General features: G+C 42.8%; 1 pseudogene; it reads left to right on the top strand.

Moving 5' to 3' along the window:
- The first annotated feature begins 4,860 nt into the window (after window positions 1-4,860).
- LOC124973886 (N-lysine methyltransferase KMT5A-like) lies at window positions 4,861-5,946 on the top strand (annotated as a pseudogene).
- Window positions 5,947-15,025: the final 9,079 nt, after the last annotated feature.

Raw genomic sequence — 15,025 nt, 5'->3', positions numbered from 1 at the left:
GGAGATCTAACATAGGACATAATGACTACAGTTAGTAACATTATATTTTAAATTAAACCCTACTAATCAGGCAGATCTTAAGTACTCTCCACAGACACACAGAAGAAAATAGTAACTATGTGAGTTAATGGATATATTGATTACCTTGGTTGTGCACAATCCTTCACAATGTATACCTATATACCTTAAATACATCCAATTGATAAAACCAAATTATGTGCATGTATGAATATGGCATAATGAATCTCACTGTTATGCATAATTATGTTGTATCAATAAAAGAAGTATATATGTCTCCTTTAGCAATACTTCCTCAATAAAACTGGAAAAGATTTTACAACTGGTAGAACATTTGGGGGATCAATCAGAAGAGAGTTTTTTCAATGTATCCTGCAGAACAAAGGAGCCTTCTGAAGGCAGTTTGGGGAACAAGGAAGGTGCAGAGTTGGTGGGACTCTCGGACTCCCATTTTATTCCACTTCCAATAGCCTTGGTGTAACTTGATGAGTGTAATAATCCTCTGTGCAGTATTTTATTGCTTTTGATAATGTGTTTCATCTCCAAAAAATAAAAACAGGAAAAACAGAAATTTCTCCTGGAGTTGATAGGCAAGAAGATGTATCCCCCAAAGCCAAAGGGACTGGGAGAGAGCAGGGATTGTGTGTCTCTAAGCATGTTCCTTGAACTCTGTGAGACCCCTCTCACACACACTCTCTCCACTCCCACCCTCCAGCCCACTCAACTGAAAGAGAAAGTGTGAAGTTCTTCTCTGTAGTTCTCACTGGGAGCTCCAGGACACACGTGCAGGTCCATTTGAAAGTTCAAAGCATCCATACTAGAGTAAGCTCTGTGCATAGCCTCTCTTACAGGCATTGCAATCATGCACACACTGTTTCTTCATAGGTTCTTGGCTATTTGCACAGACATGCTCCCTTGGAGTTTCAGAGTTAGGAAATAAACACTGTATCAGGGTATGATCTTCCCAACCTCCTTGAAGGAAGGATCTCACTCCCCCTAATTAATCATGTCACCATACTTTCCTGCTTCTGGAAATAGTGTCAGTAGTTCTGAACATGTGTAGCTCTGAAGCTCCTGTCAAGTGTGCTCTGCTTGAGTCTTTTCCTCCTCCTCCTCTCTCAGCCTGTGGTTATTTTGTTCCAGGACTGAACCAGCAGTTGTCCTGAGCTCCCTGCCCTGTTAACCCGTCTTTAGAGACTTCTCTCTACACACTGGGTTTACATAGCCTTTTCCCTCTGTCCTAAAGTGTGGGGGTTTATAGCACCTTCCAATCTGGGGCCATGTGCAGATTTCATTAAAGTGTTATTTCCTCCCCTTTCCACATCATTAACTGTAATATGAGCCAGTCCAGGAAGGGCCACATTTCAAATTCTCCTCACAACTACAAGCTTTGCTGTCTTGACATCTACTTCCTTAGTCACTGTTCAATCTGGAGTTTCAGAAACAATTTTTATATAAGTGAGAAAAGAAACTAGTACTGGAATTCTGATAACTGTGCTGGAGAAAGTGAAAAGAACAGGGGCTTGAGGTCCCTTCAAAGGAACCCAGTGCACCCCTTTCTGATGGCACCTGTGGAAGGGATTTCATGGTCTCTGGGTCTCAGTTCCTAAAAATAAAACTGGAAATAATGGTACAACATTTGAAAAATTATTGTGAAGATTAAATTGCATGACATAGAATATAAACCCTGGATGAAAGATGTCTTTTCTATCAGCATTCAGTAAAAGTTGCTTCTTCCTTTTTTCTTAAAAATTTAGTGAGGATCCAAGTTGAAGGTACTATGCCCACATTGACTCCCCTTAACTGGACATCCCAGTGCATGCCCCCACAGCTCCCAGCAGCAGACAACTGCAACACTGTGTCTAAGTGTTTTCACTATCTGTGGCAGCTTGTTTGACTTCCCAAGAGTCAGGTAGCAGAAGAACCAAGGCCGGTGTCTTTAACCAGTGAGCGAAGTGGGTGTGCAAATTCTCCACACCTCAACCCCTGTTTTGCTAACTCTGAAGGCTCACTCTTCACAGGTTCCTAGTTCTCCCAGCAGCTTTGAGCTCCTGATGCCACAGTAGCTTGATAAAGCATCCTTTATTCCCTGCCTTTCCTCCTCTACCCCAAGACATCCTGACTGCATACAGTAAATGGATGTTTGCACAGATTGCCAGCTTAATAATGAGAAAAGAACTTGGAGCCTCATGCAGAGTGAGGTGTTGAATTTAAAACGATGTCCTTCTCTGCACTTTCTTCCACCCTAGAAATGCTCAGATTCAGGATAGAGGTCTACTTGGTGAGCTCACAGTAACATTTTGCATCCATGCAGTCTGCAAAAGTGAAAATAAATAAATTAAGAAAACAAAAAATAAAAGAAAAATTAGAAAACAACTTTTAAGGTACATATTAATGCATGAGGAAATGATTGGTACTGCACGGCATGGTATGAAAGATACTCCAAACTCTTTTCTCATTCTTCAGCTGGCAATCTGTATTGCAACTGTCTTAATTCCTTGCCTGGGAGGGAAGTATCCTCCAAGCATACATAGTCTGATCTAGAGAGAACCACCATGATAAGTAGTGGGTGAGTCAGAGACCACCAGAGGGAGCTGAGTGTAGGTAGAGGGTCTGTGATTGGTGCAAATGCCTCACTCAAGAGCTTAGGATTGGGGACATCATGGCAAGATGGAGCTTAGTGGGGAGCATGAGCATGGAGAGCCAGGCTCTGGACCCAGAGAAAGCTGGGGAATAGGGAGAAGGTGCCTGCACAGGGCCAGTGTCTGCAGCTCATTCTTCAGCCTGGCAACATGTGTGGCTTTGGAAGAGCCACCCAGGTCTTAGTGCTAACTATGAGCTGGGTGCCAGAGCACAGGCTGACAGAGGAGGTCATCACTGCAGTCGCCTCACTGGGTTTGGGTGAACAGGGCAACGGTATTACAACTTGTGTGCTGCTCAGCAAGAGAGTGCCTCTGTGCCTACATGTCACCAATTTCACACAGCTGCCTCTGCTCCTTTGTGTCATAATGGTTTCAGTGAGGACTTAAGTCCTCTCCACACACAGGTATCACCCTTTCTGTGTTGCCTCTGCCATGGTTGCCTGACCTGGAGCAGAAAATAGGTTGCATGATGAATAGTCCCTGCGTGGGTACAATGCTGTCTGTTTCTAGGTCAGCTGCACCTGGTGGGGAGGGAACAATGGTCTTGTGGTTCAAAGGGAATGCAATGCCCTATTAGGATTTGCCATCCCTTAGATGGCTAATAACGGCACCCGGACCCTGCTCCCCATGCAGGCTCTGAAGATGAGAGAACAGCACTGGCACTGAACGCCAGCAGTGGGGGGTCGCTGTGGACAGCCTGTAAAGAGTGGGTCACACAAATGCTCCACAGAGAAGGACTGTTCTAGCATCTGTACTGTCCAAGGAGCTGCACTCTCACTGTTGTGGGCCTTTCGGGCAGGAGCTGTTTAATCCAGTAGGGTCTTCAATCAAGAGCTTCTGAAAGTTCCAGGCTCCACGTGATCCTTTATACAAGCAGGTCACCTTCTCACAGGCCCTGAAGAGGCAGCAAGTGCCACATGGTTGCAGACAAGATGACCTGCCTGGAGTGTCAGTGACTGCCCTCCACACTCCACCCTGACCCCTTCACACAGCCCACCTCTGGACCATCACCTTCTGCCTCTACCATTTAGAAAGCCCACAGCTTACTGAACGAAATGCTAAGTACAGGCAGGAGCTGAAAAAGTGAACTTCTGGGTAACCCAACTTGACTTGGATCTCAGGTTGACCTGGTCCAGCCTCAGGATCCTGAGCATGTCACTTGACCCTCCTAAGCATCAGCTGATTCATGGCTGAAATGGAAACACTAATGTGTAGGTAGGCAGAAATATTAAATATTGAATTTTAATAATATGCTATGTATCATTCATAACTCTCATTACTGTTAACAATCACCATTGTTACTACTTCAACATGGCACCATATTCATATCCATATTATCAAATGTAAATGCTCAATGCCATGAAGCATATGCAGTTATCCTCACTTTGCAAATGAGGAAACTCAAGTTAAGCAAGAGACAGTAATTTTCCCACAATGGCATCCCTAGTAGTAATAAGAAGCGCTGACTTACAAATCCACATTATTTCTCATTCTTATTTTCCTTTTTGATATGACAATCTTTCCTTTCCATAAAACCTTCACCCCTCTCTCTCTCTTTACAAAAAGGATCTGGAATTTTGAGACAGCTACTCCTGCACCTGACATTGATAGTTAGGACTTGGCAGATCCAAGACTTTTGCTTTGGGTTAAATCATGAAATGCTACGGTTGAAATCAGAACTTGAATCTGAGTCCCCTGTGATTACTAAGGAAGGACTGAGTTTCCGGGTCACTGGAGCTGGTCAGAAGCCCCTGATACCACCTGTCACACAAGAAAGTTCCAGCTCCAAAAAGAAGAAGTACAATGAGTCTTCACTTCTCTGGGTCAAGGGTTCTTAGCGTTGACAGGATTGACGCTTGAGCTTGTGTTATACTTTGTGGTGGGGAGCTGTCTTGTGCGCCATAAAATATTAATTGGCAACCCTGGCTAGTATCCACTAGATGACAGAAGCACTTCCTAACACTCCAAAAAAAAAAAAAATCTCCAGATATTACCAAATTTCTCGTCTAGAAAAAATTCCTCAGCTGTGGAGAACGGATTAAATTAATTAGAAGAAAATCAGGGGCGGCGGCGGCAAGCGGGCTGCGGAGGACCGGGCCGCCAGGCCTCTTTCCTGCCTCTCTCGCCCTGGGTGGCCCCGGGCTGCCACAGCGCGCGGGTGCCTGCCCTGCCTAACAGGCCATGCGGGAAGGGGAGGGCCATGGGGCGCCGTCGACCCTTTCCCGAGGCGCCGCGGCAACGCTGGTGGCTGCTGTGGCGGCGGCGGTGGTGGCGGCAGCAGCAGCAGCAGAGATGGTGGCCTGGCCGCGGCGGTGGCGCCGCGGCGAGGGCGGGGGTGCTCCCACACGGGCCTGGCCGTGCTGCAGGAGAATGTATTTGCAGGGCAATCAAAGGTCTATTCCTACATTAGCCCGAACAAATGCTCTGGATTGAGTCCCTCTCTTCAGGAAGAGAACTCAGTTGCACATAACGAAGTCAAATGCCAGGGGAAACCATTAGCTGGAATCTACAGGAAGCGAGAAAAGAAATGCTGGGAACGCCATACGAAGCTCCTTGAAGTGAGAGGAACAGAAGATCAAAGACGCCAGGAGAGATCCCCTGGCACCTTTTCCAAACCAAAAATCTGAGGCAGTAGAAATTCCACAACCTCCAACCTCGTCTTGTGATTCAACCAATGCAGCCATTGCCAAGCAGGCTCTGAAAAAGCCCCTCAAGGGAAAACAGGCCCCTCGGAAAAAAGCTCAAGGAAAAATGCAACAGAATCGCAAACTCACAGATTTCTAAGAGTCCAAAGGAGCTTCAGGAAAAGCAAGGCTGAAGAGCAGTCTGCAGAAAGGAAGAGAATTGATGAGCTGATCGAAAGCGGGAAGGAAGAAGGCCTGAAGACTGACCTCCTTAATGGCAAAGGCAGGGATGTGATCGCCACCAAGCAGTTCTCCCAGGACGACTTCCTGGTGGAATACCACGGGGATCTCATTGAGATCACGGACGCCAAGAAGCAAGAGGCTCTGTATGCACAAGACCCCTCCATGGGCTGCTACATGTACTACTTTCAGTATCTGAGTAAAACCTACTGCGTGGATGTGACCGGAGAGACAAACCGCCTGGGAAGACTGATCAACCACAGCCAGCGCGCGAACTGCCAGACCAAGCTGCACGACATCGATGGCGTGCTCCACCTCATGCTCATCGCCTCCTGCAACAACGCGGCAGGGGAGGAGCTGCTGTATGACTGCGGGACCGCAGCCGGGCCTTCATCAAGGCCTACCCTTGGCTGAAGCATTGACCCCGCCTCCCTGCCGCCCCCTTCTTCAAAGGACAAAAGCCCTCAAAGGGAAATTATTATTTTTTTTACACACTTAATCTTAGCGGATTACTTCAGATGTTTTTAAAGAGTATATTCAGATGCCTTTTCAGTGTACTATTTAAATATCTGTTACAGGTTTCCAAGGTGGACATGAACAGATGGCCTTATATTACCAAAACTTTTATATTCTACTTGTTTTTGTAACTTTTTGCATACAACTTGAACGTTTGTGCTTCCGGTGCATGCAGTCAAAGACTCCGCACAGGTATTAGAAGAAAGAGTCAAAGGTGACCTAGGAAGCCGGGTGTTGCCTGCCTCCAGATGAAAAGCCAGGACATGCCCAGGCCCCAGCGTCTGAGGACAGGTGGGTGCAGGGCCATGCTGCCTGGACGGGATGTCTCCAAGCTCTTGTTCTCACATCTCAACAGGTGCATCTCGAAGTGTATGACTATTTTTAATACAGGTTTCACAATAAGCTAGTCTTCCCCTCTGCTTTCCTGAAAGCTTACTGCCCATGGCCAGGGCACAGCCAGGCTGAGATGCTCTCTTCCACAGTTGGCTGCTCTTCTGGGCACCTGGAAGCATCAGGGTGGGCAGTCATCCTAGAGGTGGGCAGGGAGAAGTGCTGCTCCCTGCCCCTGCAAAGGCAGGGCTTCCTGAAACTGGGTTAATTCTTTATAGAAATGTGAACACGGAGTTTATTTTAAAAAGTAATAAAAATTTTAAAAAATAAAAAAAAGAAAAAAGGAAAAAACCACAGAAACAAGAAGAAGAAGAAGAAGAAGAAGAAGAAGAAGAAGAAGAAGAAGAAGAAGAAGAAGAAGAAGATCAGGAGGAATCTCTAAGAAAATGATTTGGAATCACAGAATTTTTGGAGAGAGAAGTACAGAAAGATTGCTTTCTTGGGAATACTGTAAAATTCAGAAGTGACAGAATTTGGGGGGTTCCAGCTTGACCCCTTCTTGGCCACACGTGAACAACCCTACCTGGTCCAGTCAGTTGCTCTCTGGTCATTCCCAGGAGAAGTAGGGCTTTTTAGATTATGTGCCCCAAGAAAACTCATACCAGGAAGTTCTGACTGTGATGTGATGGTATCTGGGGGGTAACTAGATAATGAGGTCATGGATGAGCTCCTCACATTGTGATTAGTGCCATATAAGAAAAGACACCAGATACCTCTCCATCTTCCTTCTCTTTCTCTGCATGTGAGGACACAGCAAGATGAAAGCTGTCAGCAAGCCAGAAAGGGTTTCTCACCAAGATCTGCCTGCTGGCACTTTGATCTTGTGCTCCTGGTCTCCAAATTGTGAGAAAATAAATTTTATTTATTTAATATACATCATATGATATTTCTTAAAATGCTGAAATAAATTGGCAGGTGGATACAAACTGGTAATGGTTTTATTTGTGGTTCACAATTGCTAAAATAACTAATCGAAGTAAATCTGAAAGTTCTATCATAGCATAAGATATAAATTCTAGTTATTGTTGAAAGGACATTTGTCAATAAATGCCTTCTAAAATTTGGTAAGTATTGGTCCTCCTAGACTTTTACTGAAGAAACTATAATTATTATCAGCATGCCAAGGAAGCTGGTGAAAAATTGAAATTAATGCACTCTTAATTTATTAATTAACTCACCCCATAAACAATAAACAAGTCAGACTCAGACTCATACCCTCATTCAGCCATATTTCAGTGACTATGAACCTGACTTACAAGATGGAGTCAAGAAAGATATTGCACAGAATTAAACCATAAATTATTTCATGATAATTATTAAATGATTTGTTGGAGAAATCCAGAGTTCCTCCTGCACATAATGGAAAAATGTTCATTTGTAAATAGCATCATTCAACATCTAGTATCACGGTAAGTGACTAAATTGTTTAGAATACTTTCTTCATAAATAATATGCAAGTTAAACTTAGGTGATGGTCAAACATCATGATTGTGTTTATTGTATCGCTAGAAAGTCATAAACTTCTACCTCGTGTGTGAACAGTACAGGAAACTGAAGTAGAATGAACAACTGCTACCGCCAGGATTACACAGTGCTGGCTGAGTGAGAGCTGATGAAACTCAGGGGGATGTATTGGAGTCAAATAGAGTACTCATCTCAACAGAGCATTTATTCCACAGACATTGATGGAACTTCAAGCATGTGTCAGGCAATTTGCTCCTTGGCAGAATACCCAACTCCCACACTGCCAGGCTATGGTTTGCATAACTCTGGTGTACATAACCTGTCCCACTCACTCTGTCATTCATTCTCCTTGGTTTTCAAATGGCAAGTAGGAATCACTGTGCCAATTTAGTAAATAAGAAAACCAAGGCATAGAGAGGATTGCTGACATTTTCCTGAACAGCATCTGGCAAGACACAGAGCAAAGATTCACATTCATGTGAATCGGCCTCTCTTTATTACACAGGGTACTACAGTCCATCCAAACACACTTTTCTCAAAAGTGCTTATAAAACAACAATAGGTGTTGGCAAGGATGTGGGGAAAAAGGTACACTCATACATTGCTGGTGGGGTTGCAAATTAGTGCAGCCACTCTGGAAAGCAGTATGGAGATTCCTCAGAAAGCTTGGAATGGAACCACCATTTGGCACAGCTATCCCACTCCTTGGCCTATTCCCAAAGGACTTGAAATCAGCATACTACAAAGATACAGCCACATCAATGTTCATTGCTGCTCTATTCACCATAACCAGATTATGGAACCAACCTAGATGTCCTTCAATTGATGAATGGATAAAGAAACTGTGGCATATATATATATATATATATATATATATATATATATATATATAATGGAATATTACTCCACCATAAAGAATGATAAAATTATGGCATTTGCAGGCAAATGGCTGAAATTGGAGAATATCATGTTAAGTGAGATAAGCCAATCTCAAAAAACAAAAGGACAAATGATCTTGCTGATAACCGGATGATGACATATAATGGGGGGTGGGAGGGGTTGGTGTCAGGGTTAGGGTTAGGTTTAGGGTTAGGGTTAAGGAGGGTGGCAAGAATGGAGGAAGGAAGGACTGTATAGAGGGAAAAAAGGGGTGGGAGGGGTGGGGGAAGGAAAAAAATAATAACAATGAATCAAACAACATTACCCTATGTAAATTTATGATTACACAAATGGTATGCCTTTACTCCATGTACAAACAGAGAAACAACATGTATACCATTTGTTTACAATAAAAAAAAGAAAAAAAATTAAAAAAAGAAAAGTGCTTGTAAGCATGCACCAGTGGGAGCTTAGTCTGTTGTTATTAACTAGATTAGTGCATTTGGTCACCACAAAAATCCATTTTCTAAATTATCCAATTCAGATCTATTCTAAACTATAAAAAGTTAAAATTACCCAATGCTTGTCTCAATTAAATTTACTCTTATTCAATTTAATAGAGTTTCATGGAGTATTCACTTCATATGTGAGCAAAACAGCAAAAATGTGGAATGTACTGGCCATCCATGAACGCAGAGCCCAGGGTGCCTTAGATATGAGACTATAAGAGCAGAAGCATGTATGTTGAAGCCATTGTTGGCTTGGTGATTCATGGTGTATGGATCTGCCTATTATGCTGTAGGCTGGGTGGTTGAAACAACAGAAATCTATTTTCTTACAGTTCTGAAGTCATAAGCTCCAGATCAAGGTCTGGCAGCATTGGTTTCTTAAGGGTCACTTGTCCTGGCTTGCAGAGAGTTTCCTTCTCCTTGTTCCTCGCATGGCCTTTCCTCTGTAGGTGTGCATGGAGAGAAAGAGGGGAATCTTTCTGGGGTCCCTTCTGATAAAAGAACAGAGACTCACCCTATTACCTCATGTGGCCTCTGTTCCTTAGAGGCCCTATCTTCAAGTGCAGCCACAGGGAGATTAGGGGTTCTGCATGTACATTTTGTGAACATATAAATACTCAGCTCCTTGGCATCCCAGCCCAGCTGCCCTCGATTCTTGTCTTCCTTGCATGTACAAGACATTCATTTCATCCTAATGGCCCCAAAATGCTTAACTCATTTCAGCAATAGCTCTCAAGTCTAAAGTCCAAATTCTCATCTGAATATCATCTAGGTCAGATAAGACAGACTTAACCATTCATCTCAAGGGAAAATTCCTCTCTGGCTGTGAACCTGTGAAACCAAAGGCATTTTGAGTTTCCAAAATATAAATACAATACATTGCTATTCCTAAAGGGAGAAACAGAAATCAGGAACTGGGAATATCCCCAAATAATCCAAAATCTAACCCAGAAAACACCATTAAATCTTAAGGCTCAAGAAGTATCCTCTGGTTTGATACTGTCCATTGTCTACCCCCAGGGTATTACCCCCCACATTTTGGACCTGCTTATGCAGCAACCCCATCCAATGGATGCTGCCACCTCAGCTCAGCAGGAAGTTCAGGGACACAAGCACCAATCTGTAGTACAGGGTTAACTACTTAGGTAACATCTTTGTATCTGAAAATGACATGAATATAGCATCATTCCAGAAATGCCAATGTGGATTGAGAGTTTAGGATAATTGGAATTGAGGGAATACACAGTAAGTAAGATGAGTTAGAAAGCTACTGTAGTGACTCATTCACTTCTCCCACAATCATTCTTGGAGATTTAGAGAACAGTGGTTATTTTAGCAGGCAGCCAACTGAATGTAGAAGATGCAGTGATAAACGGGGCAGGACAGTCCCTGCTCTTAGAGGACTTATTTTCTAGTGGTTGGAGGACCTAGTCAGAGCACAGTGATGAGGTGGGTCCAGAGGCCATGTGAAGCCCAATGGGAAGTACTAGTGGCAAACTGTAAGCCTGTGTGGATGTGAGCAGAGCAGACGCAGGTGATGATGGAGATGTGTGGTCAGGTACACTCTGAGGACCGGACAACCACTGTCCCTTTCATCACATGGGAAGTTAGTGGCAGTCACATTTTATTTGGGCCTACTGAAAGTTTGCAGAATCCATTTAATATATCTGCTGCTTCCAGTATGGCAAAATAGCCTGTGGCATGGTAAAGTAAATCAAACTCCTTCGCTTATTCATTTATCCAACAACATTCAATGAATATTGCTCATATATCAGATGCCATTGTAGGTATTGAGAATAAAGAGCTGAATTAATTATATAAAGCTCCTGCTGTCCTGCAGCTATCATATTGGGAGTGTCTGACATCAAACAAGTAAATAGGTATGTGATAAAGTTTTAGGATACTCTTCCTTTTCCATTTCAAACTGAATTCCAATCTCTCTCTCCCTCCAACCTCCACCCCATGCCCTGTATTTCCTGTCTCCAGTTATTATTTATCCCAGAATCACAGAATGACAATTATAGCAAAATGAGGCATGAAGAACAGAGGGGGTTTTCTGGAGTAGGCATCTTCCTCCACTGTTCACTGTTTAGGTATGTGATTGAGTGCTATGAAGGAAACAGGTGGGTGGAATATCCCGGAGTGGTGGAGAAGATCCTGCTGTAGAAAGCATGCTCAGTGGCACTGGGAAGAGACCTGAACAAAAGTCTGAACTGAGTTACTTCAAGCTTTACTAAATCTCCAGTGCACAAAGCCTGGTGATAAATCCTAGAAATAAATTAGGAAACAGAATAGATTCCAGCAGCCCACATAGGATACTCTTCCTTTTCCATTTCAAACTGAATTCCAATCTCTCTCTCCCTCCAACCCCCACCCCATGCCCTGTATTTCCTGTCTCCAGTTATTATTTATCCCAAAATCACAGAATGACAATTATAGCAAAATGAGGCATGAAGAACAGAGGGGGTTTTCTGGAGTAGGCATCTTCCTCCACTGTTCTTAAATAGCAATGAACTCTTAGCAGCATCTCCACACGGCAGTTGCCTAATCCATGTTTGATCTCTTCACCCAGCAGAACTATGTTGGCCCTAGGTCTGATCTATGGTGTCACAGTGGACAAATACAGTCACTCATCACCCACTGTCAGCCCCATAGGCTTCCATGTCCACTTCAAGTGTTCCTCAGGCATGCTGACAACGGGGTAGCCTCACATTCTCCTCTCCTTCCTGGGCATCACTCTGTCCCTTGACTTCCATCTTTTATTCATTGTCATTTGGATTCTCTCTCTAAAACATGTGTTGAAGGTCTATGCTACCCAAGAGCTTCGGAAAATTAAAATATTAAGATCATGAAACAAGGCCTTCGATCATAAGATTTACCATATGTAAGGACAGAGAAGTTTTAAAAACAAATCCATCACAATGTGAGAAGGGTTATTTTAGTAGAAATAGAAAAATGAACTTCTGTACTAAACAAAAAGCCACAGCAAAGGGAGTCAGAGGGGACATAATGTGACCAGGGCAGGTCATTCCAGATGGGAGAGGAATCACATGATCAAGTCACTCATGTGAAGACACAAGGAACTCCCCATTAGAACTGAAGCTTAATATGCCCAAAGTTAGTCCAGAAATCATGCTGGAGACCCAGTAGGGAGATCCTTCATTTCATTAAGCATCACTCAGACATCCAGGTGAACAGGGCTATACATCTTTGTTTTGGAGACTAAAGATTCAAATAATGCCTCTTGAGGTGGATTTAAAGGGGTCATCTCTTTACAGACTACAGGAATCTTTACTTAAATTCAAGGTCTTAGTTCCTTGAGAACCTGAATTAGCTGTTTCCCCATTCATCACAAAGTTAGTAGCAATCACGTGAGCATTATAATCACAGTAATAACTTGCATGGCTTGGTAGAATGTGCAAAGCAGTATCATATACAATATTCGCCACTTTTCTCAATGTTCATAGTAAGAGAGCAGATGTTGGTCCAAGGGTCACATGGGCTGCCCACATGATGGGAATACCAATCAACCAAGGAGGGCTGGAATCCAGGTCTTTCATCTCCAAGATAAGGTACAGGTACACTCCTCTAACACTTAACAATTGCTTTCCCCTGAGAGGCTGTATTTGGGTGGTGGTAGGAGGCATAAATGAAAGTCACCTATTCTCCTATGACCAGCTGAGCTACCACCACTACCCTTATATCTATTCTCCATTTCTCATCCATTCACATTGCAATCACCAGATTGCTGTAGAAAGGGACTACGAAACCTGGAAGCTGCTGTCATCTTCTAAGGGGCTCCTGTATCCAACTCTGAGAGTGTTTGCTGTGCACATACGCACCACAATATGCTCTGGTGAATGTGGATGTGCTGTTGGCTCTTGGGCTCTGATCACTGAAATCCATGTGCACTGTGATGTTGTGGCCTGTCAGTACATTTGAATAAAACACCAGCCCTAAAGTTACTGGCTGTGAGTTCTTTAGTGTATTCATTCTCCAAGTAAAGCATGCAATAGAGAATCAACTGACAATGCCACATGGTAAGGTCCTATCTTATAATAGTGAAAACCAAGGCCCTGCCCAGCCTCAGAACAGGATAAATAGGTAACTCTGATTCTTACAATTGCCTTCCTTCATCATAAGCATCTTGAATCTCCACTTCTTGGTAGAAGAAACTGCCAGAGGAGAAGGAAGACAAAAATAAATAAAATAATAATCTAGAGTACTTGCTAGTTATGCATTCTGAGTTTTACATAGATTGATTTGTTTACTTTGCACAGCAAATTTCTAGGGTCATTATTATTTTTCTTTTTGACAGATGAGCATCACTGAGAATTGAACAGATGACACAGCTTACCAGAGTCACAGAGCCAATAGAAATGAAGCAGGGCCTCATACAGCAGATCACTCAGGCCCTATCCTCATAGGCTGCCCCATGCTGTCCTTCTGTTCACCCTGGAACACCCTGGGATTCCTGAGCTAAGAGTCTGAGGCCCAGAGGAGCAAAGGGAAATGAGCTGGGAAACAGAGAGCTGATACTAACTCCAAGTATTCTCTTATCACAGTTCATATTATTTATTATCCTAGGGATTCTGTCAAACAAGACAAATTACAATCATGTCTCTTTTTAAATACTAAACAATAGACATTTTTATTCTGATTCATATTAGGCAGTTAGGACACATAAAATTTGCCATTATTACCATTTCTCTTTTTAAATTTGATGTCATTCTTTAATTAGTGAAAAACCCATTGTAAGGGGGCTTAATATCCTTCAAGTGCCATCATTTGGAGTTCTAGGGCAACTCAGGGACAGGCTGAATGTAGCAGCATGTGGGTAACAGAATTTTCCATACGATTCCTTCATTCTAGCATCAAGAAGTTGCCCATTGCAGCCGCAGGGCCCAGTACAACCTATTTCACCCTGAACATGGAAACTCCTCCAAGTCACCCTTTCACAGAAGTCCTTGGCCATCATCCTCCATAATCCTATTTTTTTAACACTTCGTCACATTATTTTGGGCTTTACACTCTTGTTTTCTGTGGCTCTCAAGACACCAAATTTGACAGAACTCAGCAAAAGTACTATTTCAGGAAAATGCTTTTTCAGTTAAAATAGTATTCCCAAGTCACATCTTTCAGAATTCCCATAGTTGTCAAACCTGTACCATTTAGGAAAAAGAGAAAAAGTATCCCCCAAGCTATTCTTGCTCATTGAACTAATTGTATAAAAATCAACAATCAGAACTATATTTTTATATGAACTTTAATCTGCAGTTTCTAGGTAGAGATGAGTTTGAAAAAACAAATCCCTGAATTTTAATTTTACCTTTGCAATTGGTTTTCTTTATGAGAATTGTTATGAATGAAACATTCTAATCCTTAGCTTTCCCATCTCAAAACATTCAAGTCATCATGAAAAGTTCTGAAGATTAAGAGAGGTAGGTGATTTGCTCATTCATTCCATCTCTCATTTATCATTTGCTCAATAAATATTTTCTGAGAGATTTCTAAATGCTGAGCATCCTGCCAATCTTTGTACACAATGGAGGTTACAGTCCTCTCCTTCCTAGTCTCTGGAAGTGTGCTATCTATTGAGAGAGGGGTAAATGCATAATCAAGAACGGGTATGGTGACTGCTAATGTATTGCAGATGATGCAGGAAAACTGGGGCGGCCTACCCTGGAACAGTGATAGCAAGTGCAAAAAGAAATCAAAATACTTTTTTATCCTGAGGAAGAGA

Source organism: Sciurus carolinensis, unplaced genomic scaffold, assembly GCF_902686445.1.
Source record: "Sciurus carolinensis unplaced genomic scaffold, mSciCar1.2, whole genome shotgun sequence".
NCBI lineage: Eukaryota > Metazoa > Chordata > Mammalia > Rodentia > Sciuridae > Sciurus > Sciurus carolinensis.
This window is presented reverse-complemented; position numbering and strand designations above follow the sequence as displayed.